Raw genomic sequence first — 12,308 nt, 5'->3', positions numbered from 1 at the left:
AGAATCTCCCTCCTCCCCAGCCAGGAGCTAGAGCCCATTCCAGATCTAGAGCAGGGGAAAGTTACAAGTTTCTTTCCATCTCTGGCTGCACAGTCTTCCCAGACGTACTTCCCACACCGCCCCACAGCCCGCCCTCCTCCCCCAGAAGGTCGGAAAAGTTAAAAAACGTGGCAGCCAGAGTAGAACTTTCTGTGAATGGAGCTGCAGATCTGCCGGGGCCTCCCAGAGACAGGGCCCGGCAGCCCTGACTGGCGGCCCGAGGCCCCACCCGCTACTGCTCCAGCCAAAGACAGGCAGGCTGCCCGGTGGTGCCACTGCAGCCCGGGAGCTCATTGGCTGCCCCTGCCCGGGGTCACCACAGCCTGCCCTGCCTCGTCCTGCGAGCCGCCACTTGTTAGCTGCAGTTGGCAGAGGCAAATGCCAGCCACCCCCATTTACTCATCCCATCCCCCTACCCGCAGCGTGCAGCTCAGGGAGCCAGCAGGGGCGGGACGGACTCTGTCCGACTGTTTGCTGCAAAAAAGAGCCTTTGACAAGTGTCCCCACCCACTGTCAGGTGGCAAAACGAGCCACTAGTTCACCCGAGCTCCCGGGATCTGCCGGCTTATCTCCGCGTCCCAGACTGCCCCCAAGTTTCTAGAAGGGAGCTGCTCCTGGAGCAAGGAGCACCCGCCCTGCCCCAACTGTAATCTCCTCACCCTGAGTTGCCAGGCAAAGTCACCTGGCTGTCTAGGGCAGGTTCACGGGCAGCAGTGCCAAGACTCCGGTAAATAGACTGTTGACACAGTGTCGGCTCCAGAGCAACTCGGAATCCTTACCAGATGTCACACCTTGTGATCTGGGCGAGTCAGCCCAGCCCCCAGCAGGAAACCAGCTTTGGGGAGGGAAGGTGATGCCCAGGGGTCCCCATGAAACTTTGCGTGTCCTTGGGGTCTGTGTAGCAAAGCAATCATTCTGCAAACATTTGCTGAACTTGAATTCATGATTCTCCACAACATTGGCCCTACTCGTGCCAAGCTGAGTGGCAGGAGACATGTCCAGAAGGGTGGAAAAGGGAGGAAGCCACACCAGGGAAAATGGGACTTAACCTGAGGGGCTGGGGCTGGGGCTGGGGCTGAGTCTCCCGCAGGGGCAGGTGCGCTCTCTCCCAGCAGTTACAAATGTGACACCACCACCACCCCATCCCACCCCCTGCTGCTACCACTGCAGACTTCTCTGAGTTGGCATCACCCCCAGGAGACAACATAATAGATCGGTTGGTGGGTATCAGCGTGGACCCCACAGCCCAGCTGCTGGGGGCTGAATCCCTTTACTATTACCTGGGTGGCCCTGGGCAAGCCACTTAACCTCCCTCTGCCTCAGTTTCCTCATCTTCAAAATGAGAGTCATAAAATCACCTACTGCATTGGGTTGTGGTGAGGAGTAAAAGGGTCATCACCCGTGCAACACTTAAAACGGCGTCTGGGACACGGGAAGCTCTAAGTGTCACATGCCCTTAGATGACAAAGACTACAGCACTAGCTCAAGTCCCATTCCAGGCACGGAAACCACAAAGGTGGCAACGGGGCAGGGGGATGAGCTGAGGAACTGTACCGTGAAGGAGATGGGAGTACAGCAGGGCTGGGGGCAGAGTGGGCTCTCTGGCCAGAAGGGACAGTGTGAGCAAAGTCCCGGAGCTGGCGAGGCACGCAAGTGATCACACTCTAGGAGCAATACATAGGCCAGGCCCCCGATCCACAATTGTCATCTGCTCCACCGGGAATGAACGAACGCATGAACCAGAGACCTCCTGCTTCCCACACTGTGGCTGTCCCCTGTCCGCTCAGTTATGCATTTGACAAGCATTCCTAACCTTGCCGGGTGCTGGGCCCTCCTCTCCAGGAGGCCCACAGGAACAAGCCAACCCTGTAAGGCTAGCCATGACGGAGGGGGTGGTGGGAGTGGGGGCAGGGGACTGGCAAAGTTGGAGGCCTAGGCTGTGCCCTCACTGTCACCCCCTCCCCCGCCCCGGCCTCTCACGGAGGGATGTTTCCCTAGGAACAAGGCCTAGGCCTCCTGTCACTTGTATAGACCCACAGCTGTTTGGTAGGAAATAAAGATCCGGGGCCCAGACACAACAAAGGGTGTGAGAAAGGCACTCTACTCTCTAGAACCCCCTCACCAGCCCCCCCCCCCCAGAGTGCAAGAGTTGGGGCTTTGCTTAGGAGAAGAGTGGGGGCCTGACAGCCACACCGTGTCCACCCTTACCCCCTCTTCTCCTTCCATAGTTTGGTCCAGGGAGGGCAGGAATGTCCATCCAACTCTGGCTGGGCTTACCCTTGGGGACAGGCAGGGTACAGTTCCTAGTGGAATTGGTGCTGGTGAAGGCAAGTAGTCAGACTCAGGGCCTTCAAGGACTCTGGTCAGCAGCCCCACTTCCATAACTGGATTCTTGCCATTTTTCTGATGGACACAGTGAGGGAGCCCAAGAGACAGAGGTCTGAGCAGCACGTGGTCTCCTTTTACAGATGGGGAAAATGGAGGTCAGACGGAGGGCGTGCGGCCCTTTGCTGGCTCCACGTGGCCTGCGGGGCCCTCATGCTCTGACCCCGCTGCCTGTGGAGCCTCCATCCACCCTCCCTGACATGCTGCCCCGGTTCCTTCTGCCCACAGCCTGCCCACTGCTCCTCCACCCCACCTCCTCTGGGAGGCCTGCCACGTTCCCACAGCCGCGGCCGGGCCCCCGCCCTCTCACGCCGTCACTCCAGAGGTGTTTGTGCAGCTCTCGGACAAAGGCTTTGCAGCCTGGAGAGGCAAAGGCCTGTCAGGCGCCTGTCCGTCTCATTCAGCGCTGCAACCCCGGGCACAGTGGGGCCTCCACGAACACGGCTGAGGGAAGACAGGGGGCCCCTGGGCACGCACACGCCTTTCTCATGGCCACCGTCGGCCATCCCTCCACTGCTTCCTCCAACCCGCCGACCCTGCTCAGGGTCACCCTGTAGGCAGCTCTGCAGCCATAAACCTGCATACGGAACTAGGGACCCTTCTCCAAGACCTGAGAGGGCTCAAGCGAGGCGTGCCCATCTGCCTAGGGGGACCTGCATCCACCTGGCCGGTGCTGGAAGGTAAACCGGTCCTGCAGGATAAGCACCGAGTAGGGCCTCTATCCACTTTCTGGGGGAAGCAGAGGCCTGCTGAACATGCCCCGTGTCTGTCTCCCTCAGTGAGGACGGGCGTACCAGGGGCTGCTGGGAGAATGGCAAACAGTGCTCATCCCCGAGAGGGCCTCTGAAGCAGCCACCACCCCATGGGGAGTAGAGGATGCCCTCCTGCACTTAGGCCTGTGCCAGTGGCACCACCCATTTCTGGGCTCAGACCCAATTCTGTCACTTTGCTGCCTCGGTACTGCCCCGGCCACAGGCCTCAGGGTCACCACTGGCAGGCTCCGCTACCCGTGACCACCTGCCCAGGGCTATGTGGGCAACAACTGTTTCAGTGGCGTCCAGGCTGTGAGCCCCAGGCTTCAAGTGGCACACGGGTGGTGCTCAGGCTGCCTCCGTTCGGGCAACGGTGGGCCTCAGTCTCCCTCCAGACCCCTTCTCGGCACTAAAGCAACAGGGCACAAAGTTTAGAAATCAGGTTTCAAGCCTCAGCTAGAAAGGACATTTGCATCATTTTCCATTTGTATCACTTAAATCTTTTTGTTATAATTTTGAAATTAGACACAATTTGATAAAATTATTACCATCCTCCTGCAGACCTCACCGGTTTCGTCCCTAATGTCGGCTTCTGTCAACCGTGGAATCTTGGGCTTGCTAGCCTAACTGGGGTGGGCTTGGTACAAATAGGCCAACCCAGGGGCCGGGGTCCCTGCCGGACCCAGCCTTACCCCAGGATCCCAGGACTTGAGCCCAGCTCACAGCCAGCCTAGGGTGCCCGTCCGTGGCAGGACTGGATTCAGGCCACGGGATGGAGTTGCATGACCCACATCTGTTCATATTATTAGCACCGGAGCCGGAGCCGGCTGGCCGAGCCTGTAACACAATTCGAGGAACTGTTGACTGGGCTCGTGTTTCCAGCCCAGTTGGCCGGAGGGACACATGGAGTGCTGGGCAGAGGGGCCTCTGGCTGTCCCCCTCCCCCCATGCGCCCGTTGTCAGGAGAGCCAGAGAAGACTGTTTGTCCCTCTGGGGTACTGCTGAGGTCAATGTGGGCACTGCCTCCCACCAAGGGGTCCCTGGACAACCCCAGGTCAGCGGCCTGGCCGCTGTACCTGTTTGTGCTGTCTCAGCTTGTGAGACCTGGCCTCCCCCTCCCCCTGCCCTCCTTGCCCCTCTCTGAAGCAGGGAAGACATGAGTGACGGTTAGCTGGGAAGAATGCCTGCCCTAGACCCCCAGGGTTAGGAAGATTGCCCTCTTTCCTGGCTTCCTTATAGATTCCTACCAACTTGTTCTGTTGCTGGTTCCTGCAGGTGCCGGCATCCCGGGGTAAGAGCCTGGTGAAAGGACCGGGACTCCTGGCTAGGCACCCAGCTCTGCACCTCCAGGCGACGGGGTCTCGAGCCAGTTTCAGTAAGATCCCTAAGCCCTTGCCCTCATCTGTCAAATGGGAATCTCAGACTTGTCCTGCAGGCTGGGAGATGGGGGGGCACATGAGAGGAGTTATGTGGACGTCCTTCACGAGCCCAGAACTGCCCCCCAAAAGCTTGCCTGTGGCATAGAATGTTTTATTCCCGTAACTTCCCTAAGAAGGGACAAGGGGCCTCTGGCGCCACTGAACTCAGTGACAAGGGCTGAGACACCTCTGTGTCAGCAGGAACCAGGAGTTAGAGAATATGAAGATGCCTATACTTGATAGAAGGTGCCAGAAGGTGCTGGGCTTGCAATCTAATTACTGGGCGGCCTGGGGAGGGAAACAAGACATCCTTGCCCTTGAGCCACCACTAATAGAGTGTTGGAGAGGGCAGGCACCCTCAAGAGGGGTTCTCAAACTGTGTCCCCTCAAACCCCTGGGCCCCTAAGTGTGCAAGGGGAGGGGGGAAGGGGCATGCTGTCCCAGCCCCACCCATGTTTCAATCACCCACAGTTATCTCTTCGTTTAGGGCAGTTAGAACTTTGGAGAAGAGGTCCCCCTATGAAAGCAAATATTCAAAAACCAGGGAACTAATCTAATGCCACAATTTCACCGAAGAGGAAACTGAGGCCCAGAAAAGAGAAGTAGCTTGCTAAGGTTGCTCAGCTCAGTGGTCCCAGAGCGGCTGCCTGGGCCACTCACCCCCCGGTCCGTGGACAAAGAGCCCACACCCTGAGGATGAAGTGGACAACGACAAAGTGGTTGGGGGGGGGGGGGTGCCCCTGTCAAGATCAGGGCCTCAGCCTCAGCTCCCCTGATATGACCCCAGAGGTAAGACCTCAAGGGCCAGGAGCCATGTTGTCCCAAGGCAGGCAGCCCAGATGCTGATCTGGGATAACAGGAGGGCAAAGTCGTCTTCTGCCCCCTCCCTGAGCAATCAAGAGCTTTGCAAATTGTTAGCCCCAGCAAGGCCTCTCCAGCTAACTAACTACCTCAGCCCCCGCTTTCCAGTTTGCTGCCCAGCACCCCAGGCATCATCTCAGATTCCTCACTGCAGGTATTGGAGGAGGGCAGATGGGTATCCCTCTGCCCCCTTTTACAGGTGGAGACACTGAGGCACTGGCAGTAAGCGGGCCTGGAACCAATCCTCCCTGATGCAAACCTTGTGCTCTCATCTTTATTTCCTGCTCCTCCAGCATCTCTCCCCAGCCCCCGCCCTTGCTGCGTCACTGCCCCCCTCCCCACAAAACATCTCTGCTTACCCTAGCACCCAACCGGGTGCTGACTGGGCCACCCTTCCCCTCACTGGCTTTAGCAAGGACAGCCAGCCCAACCACTGGTCTCTCAGTCAGCCCAGAGCTCCTAGCCTAGCTCCTGTCCTGTGCTCTCCCTCAGCCACAGAGAGGGCACAGGCCAGGAACTTGGCCCTCCAACCTAGTGCTACCCAAACAGGCTCCCCACATCTGCCCTTTCCCTAAGGTACAGCCTACAGTTCAGCACCCGGGTGACCAGGCAGTTCAGGATTCTCCTGGTTAGCACTGAAAATCCCAGGTTCCAAGAAATTCCTCAGACATGGGCAGGCTGGGACAACTGGTCACCTTACTCAGCACACACAAATGCAGGGTCATCATGCCTTCTCCTTCCCCCTCCCCCTGAACAGGGTCTTCCTTGTTTCAGCAGCTCTGGTCTCTGCTAAGGCTAATGGGTAGGAGGACCACAGTCAGTCCCTTCAAGCTGTCTGGCCCCTTCAGACTGAGCTGGGGACTACCATGGGCCCAGAGTATGGTCAGAGGCCTAGAGTCTGCTAGGAGGTAAACAGAGGCTCTATGACCTGTTGGAGGCCCCATCCTGCCCTAGGCCCTGTGAGATAAGTAGCAGAGAGAGCCCAAGAAAGGCCTAGTGGGATCCTGGGCCCCAGTCCCAACCCAGCTTTATCCTCAAGCTGGGGAGAACACCACTCTGGTTGGCCCCAGTTAGGGCAACCCTAGGGCTGGAGCCAGGCAGGGTCTGCCTGGGGCTCACTGAGGCGGCCTCTACCTGTCTGAGTTTGAGGTGAGTCATTTCCTCCCTCAGCTGTCTATGAGGCTGGGAGGGGAAGGGAGGGGATGGCATCTAAAAATAGCAGGGCCTAGACTGGTGGAGATACCCAAAGAGCTTCTCCTTGGGCAAGGGAGGAGCCAGCTGCTCATCCGAGCTGACACCAGCTGTGGCCCCCAGCCAGATGCCGGCATTAGGCCGAGGAGGAGGATGGCCCTGAGAACCCCTGCCCTCCCCTTCCCAGGCTCAGCATAGTGCTGAGGTGTGGAGAAGGCATCCTAAAGGCTGAGACACAGAAGCAGTGTTGAGCAGGGTAGGAGCTTGAAGGAAGACAGAGCCTGGGGAGGGGTGGAGGATGTGTGGGATGGGATTCGGAAGGCTTGGCCCTCACTGGGGCTGGCAGGGGCAGCTGGGACTGGATCACGAGACTGGATTCACCTCCCACGTCATCCCCACGGAACCACCTTTACTCCCCACCCTATCCACACATGGAGACACACACAGGGACACGCAGACAGAGCCCCACCACATTCAGCCTGCCTGTGTGAGTCATTTCCTCCTTAAAGGGCTCATCTCCTTGCTAAGTGGGACTCCATTTCCCTCGTCAGCAGCATAGACTGAGGACCTACTGTGTGCTTGAGTCACGCCCTGGAAGACAAGGAAACAATACTCATGACTTGCCGGGAGGACACCTTAAGAGGCCCACCGAGAACAGGGCAGGACAACTCCCAGGGCAGAAACACAAGAGGCAGGGATCCTGGGCCTCTGTGTTGTGGGATAATCTGGACTTAGGGCAGCCTAGGGTTAAGTCCGGCCACTGCCACTTTCGGGTCACGTGACCTGAGACCCGTCAATAACACTCTGCGTGCCCACTTGTGACAGCTGAAGGGTGAGGGGCAGTGGGGGCGAGGAGCTGCACTTTACAATAAAACGATGGCCTCCATTACGAACACGTCACAGTTACCTCATTTTCTCTTATTCTCATAACAGCCTTATAAAGCAGGCATCACTGTCCCCATTTTACACGTGGAGAAATGGAGACCCAAGGACGTTAAGTAACTTGCTCAACATCATACAGCCAGCAGATGTTAGAGACTGGATTTCGACCCAAATCTGAGGCAAACTCATGTGCATTACGGGGTGCAGGCAGGGGGCCTCCTAAGTCTGGAAATCAGTTGAGGGTACAGTGATCTGTTTGGGGAGGGCCCTTGGACACCACCCCCGGGGGACTAGCACGTGCCAAGCCTTTGACTGGGGATGGGCCGCCTTCCTTCTGTCTCGCTTCCCTCACCCTGAGCCCCCACCAGCTCTCAGGGTCCCTCTGAGAAACACAGAATGTGCTATGCCCTCTCTCGGGGTCACCACCCCTACTCCTTTCAACAGCCCAGTGAGGGAAACAGCACAACTCCCACTTGACAGAAAAGGCAGTCAGATCAAAGTGATCACGAACCTGCTGGTGGCCCCAGAGCTGGGAAAAGCAGATCCTGGATCAAACCCTGGCCTCCCGGGCTCCTAAACTGAGGCTCGTTCCCCATAGCCCGGCTCTCTGGTGGGGTGGGTGGGACCCCTCTGCTTTCTCTGCTTGATCACACTTTCCCTGAACCCTCTTGCTGGATTACCCGAAACACCCAAACCTTGCATCAGCCAGATGGGCCCTGGCTCTAGTAAAAGCCTCTTTCTGTTTCTCTGGGCTTTCCCCACCGTTATCTGACTCATCGTCTGCTGGTCCCAGGAGACGGGAGACCTTATCCCTATAGTACAGATGGAGAGACTAAGGCAGGAAGTGACATACGCCAATGCGTCAGGGGCCAGTCCCACGGCCAGGAGGCCACAGGTGTAGCTGGCATGGCCTGGACAACGTTCCTGGGGTGCCACACACTCAGTTAAAGAGGTTTTGTTGCCATATAGTAGGCACAAGTGCAAGAGATTTGTGTTGAATGAATGGATGAAGGTCGCAGGCCCTGGGTGAAGAGAGGAGCAGAGATATTGCAAAAAGGATGAATATGATATATAGAAACGACAACCCAGAAACGCAGTCTTGCCCCAGTCGCAGACTCCCCAAACCCAGCTGGGGCTCGTAGCTCACAGTTCTCCCATCTATAAGCATCATCACGGCTATCGTTCATTGGGTGAGTCCCAGTGACCACTGGGGCTTAACACCTTATAACCACCATCTTCTTTAATTCCTACTTCAACCCAATGAAGCTGGTATGTACTATCATCATTCCCATTTGACAGATGACTTATTCGGGGCTCAGAGAGGTTAAGCAAGTTCCCCAAGGACACACAGCTCAGCCCTTGTTCCAACAGGCATGGGATGACAAAGTCGGGGGGTCGACTGAGGATAGCTCTCCCAATCCAACAGGGAGAGGGGCCCGGGTGTCTGCGGCTCCCACGGGGGGCTGCCCAGGTGTGTCTGCGGGTTGGCACCAGGATCTCGCGCGTGGGTCAGTGCAGTACAAGCGCGTAGGTACGAGCTCAGAACAGAACGCCCGTGGCCCGGGGACAATGAGCCAGGGCGCCTGGGCGGCTGGGGGACTTGGGGCAAGCCTGCCTGGCTGGGCACAGCGAGCCTGCAGCGCGGTGTCCTCCCCGGAAACCCAACCCGGGGGCGGGGGTTAACCGCTGCGGGCGGGCCGGCCGGCGCCCTTCTCCAACACCTGGCCCAGCGCCGGCGGATGGGCCCCGCTGCACGTTGCCGGCGATTGCCCCATCTGGACGGCCGGGCCGCAGCGCTCTGCGTCCTGCACGTTGCGCACATCGCGCACCGAGCCGCCCCGCCCCCCGCCCCACACCCGGCCCGCTCCCCTGCGGCGGGCGGAGACCCGGCCAGACTGAGTCCCCAGCGGCCCATTAACCCAGCGGCGGTGGCAGCCTCGTCCCAGACACCTTTGATGGCTGCCCTTTGCTCCGTCTGCTTTGAGAGGACAAATGAGGGAAATTGAGTAACCCAGCTCGGCGAGGCAGGAAACTCCGGGCCCCTTTGTTACTCACGATTTTACGGCAACGTTTGGGGGGGAGGGGCGACTGGGGAGGGGCCTGCTGCGAGAATTTCTGGCGTCGAGGAGATTGGGGGCTAATGCAGTGTGAGCCTGCGAGCACGTCCCCGGCTGGTCTTACTGTCTCCACCTCCCAGGGCAGGCTCAGTGCTTCCCACTCCTCGGTGCTCCGCAGATTCTTGTTCAAATGCATCTCCTCGCCCTCCTCCTGCTTTGAGTCGGCCGGCGGGCAGGTGAAAGGGGATGGGTTTCTGGCTCGAGCCAAAGGCTGACATTTGGGGCCTTAGGTTTTGCCTTTGGCACAGGTGTGCAGTTTCACTTGGGCAAATCCCTTGACCTCTCTGGGCTGCATTTCAGGGCGGGGGGTTGAGGGCGATCAGTAATAAGGTAACTTGCCTGGCGCTGGGGCTCGGGACAGGCTTTGAACACCTAGCAAGCAGGAGAAAGAACCTTCCATTTAAAGCTGAGATTTCCTCTTGAACACATTTCCTGGCTGGAGGCACAGTATTCTGTGTCTACACTGAGTGGCAGGAGTGAGTGGCTCTCTGTTGCCTATTGAATCGAGTCCAAATTTCTTGGCTTGGCACTTAAGGCTTTCTCACATTGAGCCTATGGTACCAGCTGCACCCCAACACTGTACCCTTAGGAGGAATCTCAGACGACCCGTCCCCCGCCCCCAAACCAGACACAACATTAATGTTCACACTTCTATGGCCTTGCCCCCAGGAGGTTCTTCCCTACACTCCTCAGTGATTGGCTCCTCAAACAGATCTCCACTTAAATGTTACCACCCTGGAGAGTTCTTTCCCTAGTACCCAGTCTAGAGCAGGAGCCCTGTTATCCCCTCTCTGAGCTTCCTGTCCCATCCCTCCTCAGCTCTTCCTGTCCCTTGGGATTAGAAGCTTGTCTCTCCACTGGTCTGAAAGGTCTATGAGGGAGAGATCGTGTCCGTTTCTTCACCTCCATATACCCAGCACTCACCCAGGAGCCTGGCACATAGTAAGAGCTTGATAAATGTTTATGGGAAGGAAGAAAGGATGGATGGTTGACTGGCAAAAACACTGAGAATCGCCAAAATGCTCACCGGTAGGAGGCCAGTGTTGTAAACGACGACAGCCGGATGGGACACTAGGCAGCTGCTAGGCAGGTACACACCTCCACGGAAGAGTGTTCCCGATACTGTGAGAAATGGAGAAAGAAAGTCGGTCCCTTTCTGATGAACCAAAAAAGGGGATGGTGGGGGATGGGGACCATGTGTATAGATAAAGGCATCGATATGTCTGTAAACATAAGAAAAGTCGAGATGCTACACACCAAACTACCCCTGAGGAGTAGAATAGAGACATCGTCGTGGTTTCCCGTGCACCTGAAACCTGGCTTAGACGTCATTCCCTCGGGAAGTCTTCTCTGCTCCTGCCCTCGTGTTAGAGGAGCTGACTCCACATGCAGCCAAATGCTCCAGAGCAAGGCCTGGCGCTGCCTCCTCAGAGTGCGGCCCAGAGGCGATGAGTGGGAGGGCAGCCGGAAGGAGGACAGCAGCTCCTCTGGGGGCGTGAGTTTGTCCGCTTTGTGCCGTTGAAAGCAGCACTGGGGAAGACAATGATGACGGCAGGTAGCCTACCTCCACCTGCCAGGTGACCTCACTGCAGGTTGCCTTGGGCCATCAGCAGAGCCGAAACGTGACAGGAAGCCTGGCCTCAGCGCAAGCGGGGCTTAGCTGGCTGGCGTCCACATCCGGGCCCCTCGGTCCTGGTTGTGGGAGGCGCCCAGGGCAGCGTCTCACTGCCCTCGCGGTGCTGGGAGTCGGGGAGGGACAGACACAACTTGGCGTGAACCAAAGGCCTCCTGCCCGCCTCCCCACTTGCCTGCTGTCTGTAGCACAGTGGCTCCCATGAGATCTGGAACAGTACAATTCAGACCAACCAGGCCAGGGCAGAGGAAGGAAGAGCGGCAAAGGGCTCAGGGTCAGATGTCTGAGCTTCTATTCCCACGGGTGCTTCTCATTATGCTCGTCAGGAAGCAGAAAAGAGTCCAGCCCTTTGCCTTCATTTTAAGTTTCCCATCTCACCCGGCCTCTCTTCCCCTGCCTGTCTCAAAACCGGCTCTCCAACTGGAAAGTCATGGAGTAGTACAGGGATACATTCTCCATCTGGAGTCACTCAGTGTCCAGTAGTCTCGTGTCCACACCTACCAGCCGGGTGTCCCCGGGCAATTGGCTTTGCCCCTCTGTGCCTCAGTTTCCTTAGTAGACTAGTTAATGCATGGCAAATTTTGGCAGTAGGCCCCATACATGTCAGTGTATCTGTGACCTGTATGAATTAGCTACTATCTGTGTGGTGAGGAGAGTAACTGTACCTACTTCACTGAGCTATTGTGAGCATTAAATTAGATAATGTGTGTTGAGTGCTTGGCTGTGTTAATTACACGTTTACTTGGCTTATAAAGATAGTGAGATGAGGGTATAGATCTTGCTCCCCCAGACGTGGGGCATTAGCGTGGTAGCTGCTGATGGTTTCCTGGGAATAGAACATAGGGCTTTCAGTGGCCCAGGCAGCCATGCTGGTTCAGTGGTGTTGCTGAGCTGGCTGGTTAGTCGACTGCCTGCTCCCCCAAACCCATTTAAACCAGCTCCATCTGGCCTGGCTTTTCCAACATACCTGCTGCAAAATACATTGGAACTTTATCTGACCCCTGGCTCCCGTCCCAACCAGAAATACATT

The sequence above is a fragment of the Acinonyx jubatus genome, chromosome D2, assembly GCF_027475565.1.
Source record: "Acinonyx jubatus isolate Ajub_Pintada_27869175 chromosome D2, VMU_Ajub_asm_v1.0, whole genome shotgun sequence".
In the NCBI taxonomy this organism is placed as follows: domain Eukaryota; kingdom Metazoa; phylum Chordata; class Mammalia; order Carnivora; family Felidae; genus Acinonyx; species Acinonyx jubatus.
This window is presented reverse-complemented; position numbering follows the sequence as displayed.